General features: G+C 41.7%; 1 protein-coding gene across 1 annotated transcript in view; it reads right to left on the bottom strand.

The window, feature by feature from the left end:
• The window catches only part of XYLT1 (xylosyltransferase 1), a 321,898-nt gene that overhangs the window by 65,519 nt on the left and 236,263 nt on the right, over positions 1-20,116 (bottom strand). The gene's annotated exons all lie outside the window — the stretch shown is intronic.

The following is a 20,116-nucleotide window of genomic DNA, read 5'->3' as shown; positions in this document are numbered from 1 at the left end:
GTTTATTGTTTCTTATTTTGAGACCCTTTGGACTCTTCAAGGCATAGTTTTAAGATACTATTACTGTAACACTATTTTTAATGCAGACTTTTCCCCTACAAAGGCCAAAGTTGCTGAAAGCATTTTGTTGGTTTTGCTGAACTTTACAGACCGGTTCTGCTAGAAAGGCTAGAAAGAAAGGCATGCTTATTATCTCTCAGTGATTTGTATTTCAAATGTGCTCAGTATATGAGCCAAATATCCTGGGTGTGGATGGCTCAGTGGGGGGTCTGAGTGTGTGTGTGTGGGGGGGGTATCTGGATGCACAGGGGCTTGTTGAGGGGTTCCAGGTGCAGGAAGAATGAGACTCTGTGGGGGGATCCAGGTGAAGGTGGTTGGAGCTCAGCAGGGATGGTCTGAGTGTGGGGCTATGGGCTTGGCAAGGGAGTCTTGGTGCAGCGGGGGTGACCGGGTGCTGTGGGAGTGCGGTTTGGTAGGGTGGGTGTCCGGGTGCAGCTGGTTGGGACTCAGTGGGGTGGGGCTCCAGGTGCAGCGGGCTCAGCAGGGAGTGGGACTCAGCAGAGGAGTTGTGGGTGTGGGGTGGTCCAGATCCCTGGAGGTTGGACAGCCGGGGGGCAGCTCCCCATGCAGTGATCCTCTCACTGCAGACAGGGAGCGATGGGGCAGGAAATGTGGGGGTTGCAGAGCTTCCTGGAGCTGGAGGAGGTTCCTGGGGGTGGGTCTGACCCAGCCCTGGCCGCTTTGTGTGGGGGCAGGGGAACTCCCCCCACTCCAGTTGGGATTAGCAGCTGGAGCCCGGCGCATGGTAGGAGCCACCAGCAGGGGCGTCCCCAGCCTAGGCCCTCCCCGGCTCCAGGCGCACTGTGATAATGAGTGAGAGGGACTAAGAGAGCCCAGCCTCATCCACAAGGTGGTGATATACATCTCCCTCAGCTGCTCCTGACACCTGAACCAGACGGGACCTCCTCTGCCCCCTGCCACTGCCCGCAAGGGGTGCATTAATCAATTTTGTGGGGGTAAAAAGTAATATCTGTGGGGGATATTAATTCTGCATTTGTGCAGTATTCTCCCATAAATAAAAAGGTTAAGACTGAGATTTTCAATGCCAATTTTAAAGCTTTTTATACAGGGAACTTATTTAACATGTCTTAATGTGGCGTGTAAAAGTGGAATACGTAAGTTCTTGGACATTTAGGATGACAATTTGAAATTACCTAGAATTTGGATGCCAAATTCCCAATAAAATTAATGGGAACAAAGGAATTTGAATGGCTAATTCCCATTTATTTTATCAGTTATTTGGCATCTAAATCCTAAGTAGTTTTCAAATTTTGAGCCTAAATGTCCAAGAATGTATGTATTTGAGTCTGCTCTGGTGGTTCCCTATTACTTCAACAAAGGTACAAACACATTTCCTCCTTTATTTATCTACTTCAACATATTTAGGAAAACTGAGAAAATTCTAATGAATAGATGGATCTTCAGCTACTGACTCAGATTCAATAAACAGGACATTAAAAATAAGAGATACAAGACCCTTTTTGGCAATGGTCTATAATGCAACTGATACCAGTCAAGTCAGAGATAAAACAGTTGTAGCTGGTACAGCATCTTGCAAACATTTCACTTTTATAAGCCATATCAAACCAAGTTAAACAAGTTCCCTATATAAAATGCTCTAAAATTATGCAGTCAGTAGTATTAACTTGGGGACTTTATCGAACTAGTAAAACATCTAAGTACCTTATATTTACAAACTCTCCCATCATCATAGGTAACAGTTTATTACTGAACGGATGAATAAAGACCAAGTTAACTATTGATTGAGTCTAGACCAATTGGAGTATCTGTCTATCAATGAACCTAAATGGCTAGATTGTAGGAGCCTGAGACCCTCCTTCCATGTTCACTCATGTGAGTTTTAATGCCTCCCAGGGTCAGACTCTGTGTCTCAATTTGGCAGCCTCAGAAAACCGCTTTCTGTATAGTAAGCTGTGCAGATTTTCACATTTGCTGCTTCAGTGGTTCTCCATCTTACTGGGATGAATAGGCATTTAGTGAATTTACTTAGCAATGCTTCCACATGAAATAGTTCCAATGACTGACATCTTAGGGTGAGTTTCTAGGCAAACACTGGCATGCAAGGATGATGTACAAAAGTATAACAAAGTTTAGAGGTGCTTGGACTTTAATGTGCTTGGAGGATAAAATCAAATCAAACAAATTAACAGCCCATGCTGGGCAGTACTCCTCTATTGTTTCCTTAACATAAACTGCCCACCAATCTATGTTTCACTTTTCAATTGAGCTTTACAAAACGTATCTGAAACCAGGCCTGCCACACAAAGTTTTCAGCTGTTGTTGCTTTTCAGGTTACTGTCTGCAATTCCCTGTCTAATTTTTAGCTCTCGTGATAATGAACAGCCTCAGATCTGTTGACATTTTCTCCGTCTCTCAAATAAGTTAGTGGCATTTTGGTTCTGTTTCCGATCAAATATTTTGTAAGAATTAACCTACCCGTTTTGTTGGTTTTTTAAAAATAAATATCACTCTTCTCAAGTTTTGACATCCCACTTGCATTTGGAAAATATTCTAGATATTTGACATTTAGATCTATGTGCTCAACCAATTGAAGCTTATGCTTGCCCTAGCCACTGTATAGCAAATATTACAGAACTTTTCCTTTCCTTTCCTCTGAGCCACTTCCTCTGAGTCTGAACGTGCTGAGCACCAGCTCCTCATTATTACATTCCACACCTTAAAGGGAGCTGAAAGTGCTCAGCATCTCGCAGGTTCCTATATTTGTAAAAGCATTGTGGCTAAATAGAGTAGCTAAAGTCCTATGCAGCACACAGAGGAACCTGCCTTTAGTGGTATATTTTCAAATGCCTCTGGCCATGATCACTACAGCATTGCCTAGTGCTCTCTAGCCGTAATGCCGCTAGCGCCATGCGATGCCTCTAGCATTAGCTCTTGCTAATGCCTTTGGCAATGGTTGCTAAAACTATTCAGTCTAATTCTTCTCCCAGCGAAGACAATGTGAGTTTTGCCAGAGCTATCAGTAGGAGCAGGAGCAGTCCTAGTCTGTCAAATTCATCCCTGGATCTGTGAAACCAGAGAGGGGTCAACGGTTCAGTTAGTTCTGTAACCCTGACCAGAAGCAAGAGTGCACTGCAGAACATTTCGATAAGGGGCAAAGGCAAATGTTATTTCACAAGATGTGGGGGCTAGGGTATGTGGCCATATTTCATCCAGGTATTTCAGCACACGTGTAGTTTCTACTGACTTCACTGGGACTACACACATGGTTACAGTTATACATGTGCTTAAGTATCTTGCTGATTCAGAACTCATGAATGAGATTGCCTGCTTTGGACATAATGGCAGAAAACATGGATGAAAATGATATCAGACTGCTTCACTTGGCCGAATTTGTATTAAGAAAGATTTAACACCTGTTTAGGACACATTGCACCACTCTGGCAACACAAAGCTGGTCTAACTCCCATTTATAACTGGACCCCAAAGGCTTCCCCCTGGTTAGAAGGTATCTTCAATGGCTTAGAGCTGCTATTGCGGGGCCTGGCTACCCCCTCCACCAACTGCTGGTGCAAGAGAAGTAACCAGAAAACAAAGGGTGAGGCCTGGCTGATGTTTGGCCGCTGTAACAGCCCCGGGAGTGATTAATAGCAGATGTAGATTAGAGTTTCACAGCCTCAGGATCAGGGGCACAAAGGCAAGTCACCTTCCTTGGGTTTGCATCTTGCCCTCTTTGGTTGAACTGGGAATCATGACCTTAATCTGAATAATGTCTTCAACCAAGTGTCAGTGGTCTACATACTGATCCTTTTCATAGCAGTAAGGAAGCATGCAAGCTGGGTTAGGGCCAACAGTATCCAGAAACTAGTAAGAGCCTCACACCTATTACCTCTAAACTAGTGGAGGGGAGGGTTGTGACAAACCAATATCAAGCATTATTCAATGCCTTAGGGCACTTCTGTTCAAATGGTACCCACTTGTCTGTCATTGAAGCTATGCAGTGTTGTTGTAGCCGTGTTGGTCCCAGGGTATTAGAGAGACAAGGTGGGCGAGGTAATATCTTTTATTGTACACGACTTCTGTTGGTGAGAAAGACAAGCTTTCAAGCGACACAGTTCTGTGCAATGAAAGTTTGTCTCTCTCACCAACATAAGTTAGTCCAATAAGAGAGATTATCTCACCCATCTTGTCTCTCACCTGAACTGATATTTTCAAATTGGTTTCAAGATAACTGGAAGTTTTAAGCTAACTGTTGAGGTGGAATGGTTGGAATTATTAAGCATAAAGCTATTGGTCATGCCAGGGCCTTTTCAGAAGCACTAGAAGAATGATTATCCCTTGTTACCACTATCACTACTTGCCCCAGAGTTCAGTGTGTACTTTACAGAACATACAGAAGAACCTATCCCTGAGTTACAGAGCTTACAATCTTAGGGCTGGTCTACACTGGGGGGGGATCGATCTAAGATACGCAACTTTAGCTACGTGAATAGCGTAGCTGAAGTCGAAGTATCTTAGATCGATTTACCTTGGGTCCTCATGGTGCGGGATCAACGGCCGCGGCTCCCCCGTCGACTCCGCTACCGCCGCTCACTCTGGTGGAGTTCCGGAGTCGACGGGGAGCGCGTTTGGGGATCGATATATCACGTCTTAACAAGATAACCTGATAAATCGATCGCTACCCACCGATACGGCAGGTAGACTGGACGTACACTTAATAAAGCTGTGATATAACAAACAGACATAAGAAAAACAAAAGGAGTGGGAGGGTGAAAAGAGAACATGGATTACAACAATAAGAGCAAATGGCTTTTTAGATTACATTCAGGAGTACTAAATTCCTGACATCTTGGTGTAGGGTTTCACTAATGATTAAAGGAGTGACTGTCCCACAGGTCTTCTGAATACTACCCTTGTTAGGATGGATATGTGAGCACCTGCCCACTGCTAATAATCTGCTTTATTGTCCTGGGGAAATTACTGTTAACAAAGAGGAATATCACATTGATTGGACTGATCTGTAATGTTTGCACATTGAGGGAAGATGGTCTTGTGGCCAATACGTGACAGGGAGCTAGGGGATCTGGGTTTTATTCTCGGTTCTACCACAGACTTCTTCTGTGACTTTGGGCAAGTCACTTATTGCAATGTTTTGAAGGTTGGGTGTCTAAAGTCTGCCTCTAAATAAAAGCAGTCTGGTTTTTAGAATTGCTGAGCACTCACAGCTCCAGTTGAAGTTACTAGGAACTGTGAATGTTCAGCACCTATGAATATGAAGCCACTTTTATTTAGGGGCCTGAATATGGATTTCGGAGTCTATATTTCAGAAATCAAGTTTGAAAATTTTTGCATTAACCTTTCTATGTCTATTTTCCGGCCTGTCAATACCCCTTTCCTACTTTAAAGGGGGTAGTTCTGAGGCTTGACTCATTAAAGTATACAAGGTGCACAGACATTATAGTGATTAGAAGCACAGAAATGCCTTTGATACATACATGTTACAGGCACTATCTACTCCAATAGAAAGCAGCTGTTGTGCACAGAGGAATATTACCTACCAACATCGAGAGAGAAACAAACAGTTTTTTCATTGCTGACCCATGACTAAAACAAAAATCTCTTGGGGAAAAATGTTCCAGTTTTTTCTTGTTCAAGCTCTACATGTTTGCTTTGCACATATTTTCTGTGGCAAAATGACAAAATACTTTCAAAAATTCATTGGAGTGAAAACCCACTTTTTTCTAATACATGGAAATCTGTGATTTTTGGTTTTATAATTCTGAGTGCGGATTCTTTTTACAACTGTTTTTTTTTAAAAACACATTTATAAAAAAAAATCTGTTTTTTCTCCCCTCTCACAGCTTTAATCCCTGGCCTTGCTTACTTACTTTTGCCAGCTAGGGAAGATGTAAGAAAATATGATATAGTCAAAACCGATAAAGTTAGCAATCTCTGAAATGTGGTGTGGAGTAGGGGTAGAAAGAAGGAAGAAAAGCTGTAGAAATAGTTAAAAATTCAGCGGTTCTTCTTGATTGGAGTCTGCTCCTCCCCACTACCATACAAAGATGCAGAAGATGTGGAAGGAAGTTTCCCACTTCAAGTGCTTGAAATAGATCTAATTACATCTTAATCACATAGAAAAAGAAAGAAGCTGTAGTTACTAAGGGTTCGTCCAGACTACCCACCGAATTGGCGGGTAGTAATCGATCCATCAGGGATTGATATATCACGTCTCGTCTAGACGTGATATATCGATCCCCGAACGCGCTCCCGTCAACTCCGGAACTCTACCAGGGCAAGCGGCGGTAGCGGAGTCGACGGGGGAGCCGCGGCCGTCGATCCCGCGCCGTGAGGACCCAAGGTAAGTCGAAATAAGATACGTCAACTTCAGCTATGCTATTCCCATAGCTGAAGTTGCGTATCTTACATTGACCCCCCACCCCAGTGTAGACCAGCCCTAAGTAAGCCAGAATAATTATTATAGGCAACTATCTAAGTGTAGACCAGCCCTAAGTAAGCCAGAATAATTATTATAGGCAACTATCTAAGGGCTAGATCTTGCCTCCTTTGCACACAATGAGCAGTTCCTTGCTCTGTGAGTGGTTCCTTTGTGCTTTTAGGGCAGGCTTTTCAAATACACTCAGCACTGGCCTAACTGCTCCCACTGAAATTACCCAGAGTTTTACCATCAAGTTCAATGGGAACAGAAGTTCCAATGCTGGACACTTTTGAAAAATCAGTGTAGGACTACACAGTGTGTTGTAGTCAAAAAACATCCCTTTATTTCAGGCACCTCTGTTTTTGGCTCAAAACTTCATTTTCTTCATTGAGAGTCAGATTCTGCCATTCTTGCTCACATCTTACTCTGGGAGTAGTGCTACTAATTTCACGGGACTACATGTGGAACAAGGATCTTTTCATTTCACGGATTCTAAGGCCAGAAGGGATCATTATGATAAATCTAACCTGACCTGTATAACACAGGTCATAGAACATTACCAAAATAATTCCTAGAGCAGATAGATTTCTTAGAAAAACATCCAATCTTGTTTTAAAAATTGTCGCGATGGAGAATCCAGCACGACCCTTGGCACATTAATTAACCATTGGAACACTCTCCCTATTAAAATGTATGACTTATTTCCAGTCTCAATTAGGCTACCTTCAACTTCCAGACAGTGGGTCATGTTATACCTTTCTCTGCTAGATTGTTCCCAGCTACCTGTAGACTTATCAAGTCACCCTTTAACCTTCTATTTGTTAAGTTCCTACCATTATAAGATATGTTTTTTAATCTTTTAGTATTTTCTTGTGGCTCTTCTTTGAACCCTCTCAAATGTATCAACATCTTGAATAGTGGGCATCAGAATGGACACAGTATTCCAGCAGAGGTCACACAAGTGCCAAACATGGAGGTAAGATAACCTCTCTACTCCTACTTAAGATTTCCGTGTTTATGCATCCAAAGGTTGCATTAGCTCTTTTGGCCATAGCATCACATTGAAGCTCATATTCAGCTGATTATCCACCATGACCTCCAAATCTTTTTCAGAGTCCCTGCTTCCCAGGGTCGAGTCTCCCATCATGCAAGTATGGCAACATTCTTTGTTCTTAGATTCATAGATTCTAGGACTGGAAGGGACCTCGAGAGATCATCGAGTCCAGTCCCCTGCCCGCATGGCAGGACTTAGATGTATACATATAAATTTAGCCATATTAAGACACATATTTTTGCTTGTGCCCAGTTTACCAAGTGATCCAGATCACTCTGTATCAGTGACCGGTCCTCTTCATTATTTACAATTCTCTCAACTTCGTGTAATCTGCAAACTTTATCAATGATGACTGTATGTTTTCTTCCAGGTCACTAATAAAAATGTTAAATAGTGTAGACCTAAAACTGATCTCTGTGGGATCCCACTAGAAACATCCGATGATGGTTCCAGATTTACAGTTACGTTTTGAGGCCTATCAGTTAGATAGCTTTTAATCCACTTAATGTGTGCCATGTCAAATTTATATCTTTCTATTTTTTTAATCAACATGTCACGTGATACCAAGTCAAATGCCTTACAGAACTCTAAGAATGTTACTTCAACACTATTACCTCTTTGAACCAAACTTGTAATATCATAAAAAATATCAAGTTAATTTGACAGGATCTATTTTCCATAAACACATGCTGATTGGTATTAATTATATTACCCTCCACTTTAATTTTTTTTTTATTAATTGAATCCCATACCAGGATCTCCATTAATTCACCTGGGATCGATGTCAGACTGCGAAGCCTATAATTACGTAGGTCATCCCTGTGACAGATGTGGCAATTTCCTACAATATCTTTGGGAGATCCTACTGTATTAAGTTTATCATAGAATTGTAGAAAACCTCGAGAGGTTTTCTAGTCCAGTCCCTTGCACTCAAGGCAGGACTGAGTATTAGCTAGACTACCCGACAGGTGTTTGTCTAACCTACTCTTAAAAACCTCCAATGATTGAAATTCCACAACCTCCCTAGGCAATTTATTCAAGTGCTTAACTACCGAGACAGTTAGGAAGTTTTTCCCAATGTGCAATCTAAACCTCCCTTGCTGCAATTTAAGCCCATTGCTTCTTGTCCTATCCTCACAGGTTAAAGAGAACAATGTTTTTCTCTTCTCCTCATAACAACCTTTTATGTACTCGAAAACTGTTATCAGATCCCCTCTCAGACTTTTCTTCTACAGATTAAACATCCACTTTTTTCAATCTTCCCTCATAGGTCAAGTTTTCTGGACCTCTAATCATTTTTGTTGCTCTCCTCTAGACTTTCTCCAATTTGTCCACATCTTTCCAGAAATGTGGCACCCAGAACTGTACACAATACTCCAGTTGAGGCCTAATCAGCGTGGAGTAGAGCAGAAGAATTACTTCTTGTATCTTGCTTACAACATTCCTGCTAATACATCCCAGAATGATGTCTGCTTTTTCTGAAACAGTGTTATACTGTTCACTCATATTTAGCTTGTGATCCACTATGACCCCCAGATCCCTTTCTGCAGTACTCCTTCCTAAACAGTCATTTCCCATTTTGCGTGTATGCCACCGATTGTTCCTTCCTAAATGGAGTACTTTACATTTGTCCTTATTGAATTTCATTCTGTTTACTTCACACCATTTCTCCAGTTTGTCCAGATCATTTTGAATTTTAAACCTATCTTCCAAGGCACTTTCAAACCCTCCCAGCTTGGTATTGTCCACAAACTTTATAAGTGTACTCTCTACGCTATTATCTAAATCATTGATGAAGATATTGAACAGAACCAGACCCAGAACTGATCCCTGCAGGACCCCACTTGATATGCCCTTCCAGCATGACTGTGAACCACCGATAATTACTCTCTGGGAACGGTTTTCCACCAGTTATGCACCCACCTTTTAGTAGCTCCATCTAGGTTGTATTTTCCTAGTTTTACATAAAGGTCATAAAAAGAAGAACAGGAGTACTTGTGGCACCTTAGAGACTAACACATTTTTTAGAGCATTAGTCTCTAAGGTGCCACAAGTACTCCTGTTCTTCTTTTTGCGGATACAGACTAACACGGCTGCTACTCTGAAACCTGTCATAGAGGTCATGCGAGACAGTATCAAAAGCCTTACTAATGTCAAGATATACCACATCTACCATTTTCCCCCATCCACAAGGCTTGTTACCCTGTCAAAGAAAGCTATTAGGTTGGTCTGCAAATTGATTGCTTAATTATTTGCTCCCTTACTTTTCCAGGTACTGAAGTTAAGCTAACTGGTCCGTAATTCCCTGGGTTGTCCTTATTCCCCTTTTTATAGATTGACACTATTTGCCCTTTTCCAGTCCTCTGGATTCTCAGCCATCTTCTATGCCTTTTTGAAGAAAATCGATAATGGCTCAGATATCTCCTCAGCTCCTTGACTATTCTAGGATGTATTTCATCTGGGCCTGATAACTTGAAAACATTTATCTTGTCTAAGTAAATTGTACTTGTTCTTTCCCTATTTTAGCCTCTGATCCTACCTCATTTTCACCGGCATTTATTAAGTTAGATGTCCAATTGCTACTAAACTTTTTGGTGAAAACTGAAGCAATAAAGTCATTTAGCTCTTCTGCCATTTCCACATTTTCTGTTATTGTTCATCCCCCTCCCCCCCATTGAGTAATGGGCCTTACCCTGTCCTTAGTCTTCCTCTTGCTTCTAATATAGTTGTAGAATGTTCTCTTGTTATCCTTTATATCTCTTTATGTATCATTGTGGGCCAGGAATTGTATGTAATTCCATGGGGGAGTGTGGCCAGGGGCCTCCAGAAACTAAGAACAGTAAGGGGTGATTAGGTAAATTCACTCAGGTTGTAACACCTTCAGAGAACTCCCACCACCGGAAGAGGCTTGCATATAGCAGTTCCAACTGATCTTCCAATGACCAACTGATAAAGAAAGCAGTTCTAGATAAATAGTCTAGACTCAGGGACTTCTTTCCGATACAGCAAATGGAAAGATATCTATATCTATCCTGCTGGTCTGAACTTTATGATTTGCACTCTGTTTGTACTCAGTGAGAGCAGAGGTACGAGAATCAGTCCATCAATCACAGTTATCTTGCTTCTGATATACCAGAGATATTGAGGCTAAACGAACATTTTATCAAAAGCGATTTACACATTTCTAAAGATTCTTGATTTCTTTTTAACACAGGGCTTCTGGTTTGAGTCTATTCCTCATAGTAATTAGATAATCCTTTTGTTACTCTCTTGGGGCCTGATTCAATAAAGACAATGAGCATCTCTCCCTTGATCTCAGCAGGCTTTAGATCAGGCCCTTTTGGATAGCTTCATCACTACCACTTACATTCCATGAGCAGTGCCAATGAAAACGTGGCATTTTACAAGATCTGAATACTATACTGAATCTCACATAGGGGAGTCCTATGCTTGTTCATTCACTGGGAATGTTCATATTTTCATGACACAAATTTGTAATTTACCCCGAATTAAATTTACAAGCACTGACTATGGTAAGCTGCCAAGCTAAATACAAACTCCAACGTTAAAAGCCAGATTCTGTTACCCTTACAAGCAGTTGTATCTTATTCCCTGAGTAATGGGATTAATTGTGGTGTAAGGTGCTATCAAACGGGAGTAAGAGTATCACAATCTGGCCTTAAGGTTGTGAAAAACTCCCTAAATTTTTGTCTGCTGCTCCATCTATAGCGCGCAGTGGTTACTGTTTCATTGAAATGAAAGATAATGCCTGCAGCAATTGACAATTTCTTTGTCTGTTGGAAGTTTCTGTCCTCAGCCCATAATTTACTTTGAATGTAATTTTTGTATTTTTTTTTTTTTTGTCGCTGTGAAAATGTAAATGAAGAGCATTTTCCGGAGCCTTTATCTGAGAGACTTTCTAATTGAACAAGTAAAAATATATTAATGCACTTCTTTTATTCCTATATTTAAACCCTAGAACAAATTATCTGTTGCCCTGAACACTGTCATCACATATACCAATGCAAAATGAATAAAAAATCAACACTTGATCAGAATGGTAATTTAGACCCAACTTTAGACTGGTGTCAATTACTACACAAGGCAACAGAGAATGTATATATTTTATCATTTCATTTAGAGGGTCAATGTCAAAGTTCTGCTACCCTGAAAGCTGCCAGAAGAAGACCCTGATTTCAGAGGAAGAACATTATTGGCCACAGAGTGGCTCCTTCCTTCTGGAGTTGAGGCAGATCCAGACATTCAAAAAAAGAGAGAGAGAGAATGTGTTGGGATGGGAGGATATAAGATTTGCCCCCTAAAACAAAAATGGTTCATTAGTTCCGTGGATTCCCACATTGTTTTTCTTAAAAGTAATCTATTTCAGTGATTTAATCAAAGCAGAAACTAATTCCTGTGCTAATCACATTTTTTCTTATTACTAAGAGGCGTGGAACTGCAGGGCTTTCTGTTTTTATAGCAGCACTATTCTTCCTCTTTTTAACATACGGTAGCATTCAGCTATTTGCCTGATGGTTCTTAGTTGATGTGAGTAGTAATCATGACACCTGAAAGTCATTATGTAGGAGATGCAACTGAATTCTCCAAGCCAAAGCTAATATTCTTCACACACTGAAGATTGTTGGGTTTGCGGATAATGTTTCTGTAATAGTGGTTCTGAGTTTTCTTTCATATATTTATGATATTTCACAAAGACAAAGAGAGTGGTTGCTACAAGAACTAAAGTGAAGCATTGACCTGAAACTGCCATGTTGCAATGACTCTGTAGATAGCACATTGTGCTACGATGCTGGAATGCTGGGTTTGAGGCTAGCCACAGGAACTTTAAAATTGGACCAGCAGGTGTCTGAGTATCACAGATGTAGTGCTTCAAATTTCTAGGGTCACAGAATGAGGGCGCCTCCTGTAGAAATCAGACAACCTCCTGGTGGCTGGTATAGAGAAATACTATAGTAGTGGAAAAGACAGTATGCCCTCATTACTGTGGGACTTAGCAGTGAGTCAATTGTCTTGAGCACAAGGAAGGAAAGTAGGATGTTTAAAATGGATTAACTCCAGAATCCTCCCACCTTCTCCCCAGGGGGAAAGAAAAGAAAAGAAAAGAAAAGAAAAAGCCTGTGGAATGTAGAACCTGTGTCATGAATGGGCACTAGTCCTCCAGGGTTGAGAATGATATTTACCCATTTGCACATATAAACACGCACAGAGCTAGAGAAACTAGGGCAGGGGTCTCAAACTCAAATGACCAGGAGGACCACATGAGGACTAGTTCATTGGCCCAAGGACCGCATTTACTAACACCCCCTCCTCGCTGCCCCCGCTCCACCCCTTCCATGAGGCCCCGCCCCTGCCCCACCTCTTCCTACCCCTTCCCTGCCCCCATTCCAACCCCTTCTCTGAAGTCCCCACCCCAACTCCACCCCCTTCCTGCCCCCAGAGGGGGCAGGAGGGGTGTGGCGGGGGCTCAGGGCAGGGAGTTGAGGTGCAGGGTGCGGCAGGGGGCTTAGGTCAGAGAGTTGGGGTGAGGGGTGCAGCAGGGGGCTCAGGGCAGGGAGTTGGGGTGCAGGGTGCAGAAGGGAGTGCGGGATGTGGCAGAGGGCTCAGGGCAAGCTCAGAGCAGGGGGTTGGGGTGCAGAAGGGGTGTGGGATGTGGCAGAGGGCTCAGAGCAGAGAGTTGGGGGGCGGGGTGCAGAAGGGCTTCGGGCTCTGGCCTGGAGCTGCTTACCTAAAGTGGCTCCGGGGTGGCAGCGGTGCACACCGGGGCTAGGGCAGGCTGCCTGCCTGCCCTGGTCCCAGCCTCTTGCTGCTTCGCGAAGCAGCTGGAACCATGTCCCTGTGGCCCCTGGGGGAGGGGGGACGCAGGGCTCCGTGCGCTGCTTGCCGCTCCTCCAGGTACCTCCCCCGAAGCTCCCATTGGGCGCGGTTCCCCATTTCCGGCCAATGGGAGCTGTGGGGGGGGGGTCTGGAAGCCAGGGCAACACACGGAGCCCTCTGTTCCCTCCCCCCAGCTGCAGGGACATGATGCCAGCTGCTTCAGGGGCTCGAGGTGGGCAATCCCGCGGGTGTAGTTTGCCCACCCCGGCCTGGAGGTAGGCTGGGGGGGGGGGGGGGGGGCGGGTTGCTTGACAGGCCGCATGCGGCTCGTGGGCCACGTGTTTGAGACCCCTGGACTAGGGGATGGGAAAGGTTTACAAGAGATATGTCTGATGGTATTTGAGAAGGCTACACTTCACGCCTGCCAATGGCCCAGCGAAAGGAAGAGCTGTTGTTCCTCTAACTTTCCTCCAGTTCAAGGTGATCTCACTATGTGCATTGGCCATTCTCTGGCACTCTCTTTCCCTCCCCCCCATTCACGCCTAAAGCACATGGCCAGACTGGGAAGCCAAGCACTGATCCGGGAGCATTCTTTGCTTTGCTCAACACACGAGTAGGTTGTGGGGTCGGCTCCCTGACCATGTATTGCAGACAGAGCAAGGAGTGCTGGTGTTTGGACTAGTTCTTGAGTTTTTGGAGGTCAGTGTCCTCAGACCACCATGAGGACTAGAAGAAAGGACAAACAGGGTGTATGGGCAGTAATCGAAGACAACGAGAAAATAAATATTAAAAATCTCCCCCCATCCTGTACAATGTCCAGCCAGCACTGTGAAAGTTCCCCTACAGTCTCTCTCTCGAAATTGGCAGCTCTCTGTACATGAGACTGGGTGTGATCTTTCTACACCTATTCAGGAGGGTGGGTGGGGGGGAAAACGGTGAATGATTCTCTCCCAGGTTAAGGTGTGGGGAGAAGATTGAGGCCTGCCATGATATATATGCAGGCTAGAATTAGGTAAGTGGAAGCTGATGATTCAGCAGAAAAAAATGCAGATGTCTTTTCAATGTCTTTTCCTGAAGGAAAGTGTTTATAGCAAGTAGGACAAGCGAACGTAGGCAGAAAACTTCCCTGTATGGGGTTCAACCCACTGATGTTGGCTGCGGTGCCTGACCTTCCCAAAGGCTTTCTCTGTCTGCTGCATCAAGCAGCCAGTTTAGAGTCCTTTGCATGTGCAGTGAGGTTAACCCCTTATTCACCAATGACCAGGTCTAAGCATGAAAAGCACTCTTCAGCCTGGAAAAGCAAGGACTGGGAAAGGCCATATTTAGATACCTGGGGGCTCTCACCATCTATAGGAGAACGGACACTAGAATGGGACACATTTCTGAGAGATGATGAGTTCCACAAAAGAAACAGTATCTTTTATTGCCCCAACATCTGTTGGTGAGAGAGAGAGAGGTTTTTGAGCTTACATAGAGCTCTTCTTCAGGTCACACAAGGGCAGTCATTCATAAAACTGGCACGCTATAAAAACTAGAAAGATAGATACTATTACAGAGGCCACCTTTATGCCAAAGACCCCAGGTGATTGGAACCCTATCGGCCTCTACAGCATTGTTGTTTTAAATTTGGTTTTTATCTTTCAAGTCACGTTTAGTGGCGGAACAAGACAATGGAAGAAAACAATTGCTTCAGCAGCTCACAAGCTAGTGTTCTAGAGAGATCAGAGTTCTGTTCCAGGAACAACACTGCCGTCTGCGTTGGGAAGTCATACGCACATATTTCAAAGCATTAGCTTTCTACATTTTGATGCTCCAGGCAGTGATCAGTCATCATAAGAGATGCAGCTAACTCTCACTGCAACAATGACTGTGTTATATGACTCTCAAGATGTTTTATCAGCAATGTGATCCACCTGGCTGTACTTTCAGTGACTTCTTCCCATTCTACTAGTCTGTTTCCCATTTTTTTGAAAAAAGAGCGAAGCTACCACGTCCACGGAAGAGTGAAAGGCTGCTTTTCTAATGTCACATTGCTGAATAAAGCTCTCTTTCTAGTAAATGTATATAAAGGCTTAGGTAACCCAAGGAAACTATTGAGAGGAAACGAAGACACTCCATAAAATAGTTTCTGAGATTTCAATGCCTCAGATGTCAAATTTAAAATAAATAAATAAATAAAACAAACCACGGCTGACAAGAAATAGCACAAGTTTAAATGAAAATCCTAAACAGACCATATAAGAGAATTCCACCAAGGATAAGTGAACAAATGTGATTAAAACTATCTACTGCTCTGGACTGCAGCCAAAATGCTGCCAGCAGTATTTGATATGTAAATGCTTAAAAATCTGCCGTGTGCACAGTCACTGATGCAAATCCTCTACAGAGGGTTTCTTCATCTAATTAGAACTATTGGTTTAGCAAACTTTGTAGTTTATAAAAACCCTCAATGTCTCATTATTCTTTTAAAACAGAATATTCATTTGTTTGGAATGTTTTGCAGTTATATCCCATGAAACCTTGAAATGCCTTTGGCTAATGAAAAATGCTAACCTTCATCAGCTAATAAGCACTGGGGCTTTTAAAATAATAAAAAAACCCTCACCACATATACTCATTAAAACTTCTTTTTATCTTATTGCTGCTTTTGACTTTCTTTAGCTATCCACTAGATAGAAAAAAATATATTCAGTTTCCAATTTTTTTTTTGCAGCACAATTTCAACTAAAGTGTTTAATGTATTATTGCATTAAACATACAACTCTGTAATATAGCGACTATGACCCCAATCCAGCAAAGCATTCAAACATGTTGAACTTTAAGTTCTATTGAAGTTAATGAGACTACTCACATGCCTGAAGTTAAGCATAGCCCTAAGTACTTGGATAGATACGGGGCATGTATGCATATTTCAGGCAGCACTGTGTATAGTGGCTACAGCAAAGGATTAAGAGCTACGAATCTTGAGTTCTAGTAACTGACTTCTTGTGACCCAGAGACTAATCTTAAGAGTCACTTATGTGCTTGAATACATTTATTTCATATGCATAAGTGTCTGCAGGAGACTTTCCCATAGTTGGGAAGTCTCTTTTCTCTTTGTCCCTCAATTTATCTATCTGTAAAATGTATGCAATAATATTATATCTCACTCAGCTGTGTTGTGAGATTTAATTTATTGAAATTTACAAAGCACCGAGAGATTCAATTCCATTTCATGAGGCTTGAAAACTGAACTGAGCTTAGAAAGCCATCAGCTTGAAATACCTTTCTAAAGCCTAGCTAACTGCTAACCTTAACTAAAGGAAATAATTCACATTTAAGCACTTTCTACTGCAGTGCAAATTACTACTATTTCCCCCCTCCCCCAATTTTTAAGCAACCTATGTGTTCAAAGTAGACCTGAGAAGTATAATGCTCAGTATTAAATTTCTTCCTTTCCTGATATGTTTTGGGATGCCTTGAGTTATGTGCATGTTTGTTTATTTATTAAAAATAATGCAATTGTTAAAAAGCTTGAATAATAAAAGTTGCTAATATTCTTTCCATATACATCATTGCAGTGAAGCACTCCTGCCTACCAGCTAATGAGAGCGTAAACTACATGCTCTGAGTTAGCTGGTGCAGCACCATTAAATTCAATGGCTTTTCACTGGTAATTGATGAAAATTGGTCCTTTTTTTCTGTCACAAAAGAAGCCTTATATTTTTTTGTGTGTGTTTTTTTTTCCACATAAATAATCAGGTACATTAAAACTTAAGTATTTTGGCTGTGCATCCTACTATCACAGGGCTGGAGTGCCTGGTCTATAACCTTCGCAAACAAAGTATGCCTGTAATTGCATATTTGCAACAGGAACTTTTAGGCAAATGCAGAAATGTGTCTAATTTAGATAAGGGCTGGGGAAACCCTTTCGTCTGTACAAAGTGCATGTTAATTATAAAAATAAAATGTGTTTCCCTCCACAGACACAGAAGGGCTGCCACTTTGGTTAAACTCTCTACGTAGACAGGAAGCTCAACCAAGCATTTGCTCAGCATTGATGGCAAAGACTGTTGATTCACCCACAGCGGTATTCCTAATATTCACACTTGAAAGGTGAAATTGACAAGGCAGTTTCGCGAAGAGAAAAAGGGGTTAGAACATGGGGCTTGGCTGCTACTAATTATTATACCCAAATAAGCACCCCAAAGTTCCAGTGCTTATTCAACCCTAGCTGAGCAACCAGCATGTAGATTTGCTAAACTGGGTGGTAAATCTCAGGAGAATAGACTGCCTTATGATATTTATGTATTTCCTGTTTCGGATCTGACACTTCCTCTTACAGACACAGAAAAGCTGAGATACACAGAGGATATATGTCAACATAAATTTGAAAGCGCGCTGAACTGTTTCAAATCATTAAGGTTTTGATTTGAAGTACTGGAGAAAGTTTGGGTTGGCTCTTTAAAAAAAAATCTTAACTGACTCCCCCACTGCTATGATAATGCCTACACACCAATACAATATGAGCAGAAAACAATTGTGGGAGGATCCACATCAGGGCTTATATACAGCCGGAGTTATCCGGAGTGGAGCTCTGGTAAATATTTTCAAACTAGTGGGAAAGAAACCCTGAGCCCCAGTGACTCCCACGGGGCTGAAGCCCCAAGCCCCTGGAAAATACTCTCTGAGCATTTAAGTCCTGGTCCGCACAATTCCAGACTTCCACTAGAGAAGTAGAGTACTTGTAAACATGGAGGCTACACTGGTTGAAAGAGTCATTGTCAAATGCAGGTGCAGGAGCAGTAGAGAAAAGATAATGGGGAGTCTCACAATAGGATATTTTTCATGAATAGTGATAGTCATTTACAGACCAAAAAGACAACTGAATAAGAAACAGAACGGCGGCTATTGTTGTTGTTATTTCCTCTGATGCAGTCAATGAGGGGAATTCCAGGGCTCCGGCTGCAACATTGCAATGTAGATGTTTGGGCTTGGGCTGGAGCCTGGGTTCTGAGATGCTGTGAGGTGGGAGGCCCTAAACTGAATACAGCATCGCAAAATACAACCAGGAAAACTACTTACAAGGCTTTTTAATGATTTACAAGTGTGATGCTAAACTTTGAGCAAAAAGTTCCCTGAAAACCCATATATTGAAAAGGTAAGAATATGCTGACATTAAGGCAATGCTGTTCTCCGTAACTTTCCTCTTCAAATAAAAAATTAAGGTTATGTTAATGAATAATTTAGGATGATCCACATATACTGAATTATAATATGAAAATAAGACAAAATTGCTCAATGGTAGAAAATAAGGATTACTTTTGTTAGTTTAATGTTGAGTTGTGTTGATGTAATACTGATGTAGTGTTAATGATTTATAACAACATAAAATGGAGAATGAAAAACAAATTCTGAAAGTTTGGATAAATGTATAACTGGATATGTGTAATGTGAAATAACGTTATCTATCATATATACATGATCAGAATCTGCAAGTGACAATGATTCGGTCTTGAAAATTTATAAAGGTGAAAATTGATAAAGTCTAACTGGGTGAACTCATACTTCAGTTTCCCACCATACATGTACTTGTGGGACATTATGTCTTGCCATATCCTCTTTCGGTATAAACAAGGGGCTATGTGCTTTATATGTCCAATGGAGGCCCTTTCATCATGTACTATATCAGAGGATCTGTACCAGGATATATAGGGGGCAAAAAAGGTGATATTGTGTTTAAACTCAGCTCTCCCTTTACTTTTTCCCCAAGCAAAGCACAAAGAGAGCAATTATCCTTTTCCATTTTTACTGTGTGTCATGAGCAAAGTGTCAGAGACCAAGCTAATAATGGCCACAGCTGTGACCAAAAAAAAATCAATTCTTCAGTCCAAATTAATGTCACAATCAGAATTAAAATGGTAGGTGAACGTGTGCATATCTGTGAAGAACTTAATGGAAAACTAGCCTCACGTAGACAAGTAAATTTATAGGAAGCACAACAGGTCCTGCCTTTCAAAGCACTGTAGCTAACCTTTAAGTATTAGCTGGCATTAAAGCTTAGTCAGCAATTTTCAAAGAAAGTTGTGGTGAAGATAATGAGAAGAGTTGTGCTTTTTCATGATAACACTGGGCTAGGCAGGTTAATGAAATCAGTGAGTCCAGGTATGAAAGTTATTAACTTTTTCTATTAAGATTGTACAAAGTGATTTAGTGAAGATTTTGATGCTAATGTGCACAAGCTGTCTGTGGAGTTTTCAATGTAGAAATGATATTTTAACATTATACAGTTCAGCGTCTGATTTTTTTTAAAATTCCTTTTGTATGGAAGTTGGGTTTTTCATCTTCCGTGTGTAACACACAAAACAAGGATCAGTTTGACAGATGAAACCTTACTGAAGAAAAGGGAATAATGTTGTGCTTGGAGATATTAGATGCACAATTTAAAACCACCCTATTTCTATTTACAGTGAGATTGTGAAAGGGGATCAATGCCCAGGGCTGCTCAAAATTGTTTAGTTAATTTTAACCTTCCAAGGAAAAAATTGTGTCAATGCATGTTGTTAAATAAGTATGTATTTTTTCTCCTAGCACTTGCCCATTTCTTAGCTTTCCTGTCTTAAAGACTTTATCCACAGAAAGAGAAAACTTGTGGACTGAGAGATGTAGTTTATCCCTGCTCTATAGTAGATATCTCTTGAGATACAGCACGAGGACCTGACTATACTAGTTAGCTGCAAGTGTACAGCATCTTGACAATTAACTTTTTT

The sequence above is a fragment of the Malaclemys terrapin genome, chromosome 10 (genome assembly GCF_027887155.1).
Source record: "Malaclemys terrapin pileata isolate rMalTer1 chromosome 10, rMalTer1.hap1, whole genome shotgun sequence".
Classification (NCBI taxonomy): domain Eukaryota; kingdom Metazoa; phylum Chordata; order Testudines; family Emydidae; genus Malaclemys; species Malaclemys terrapin.
This window is presented reverse-complemented; position numbering and strand designations above follow the sequence as displayed.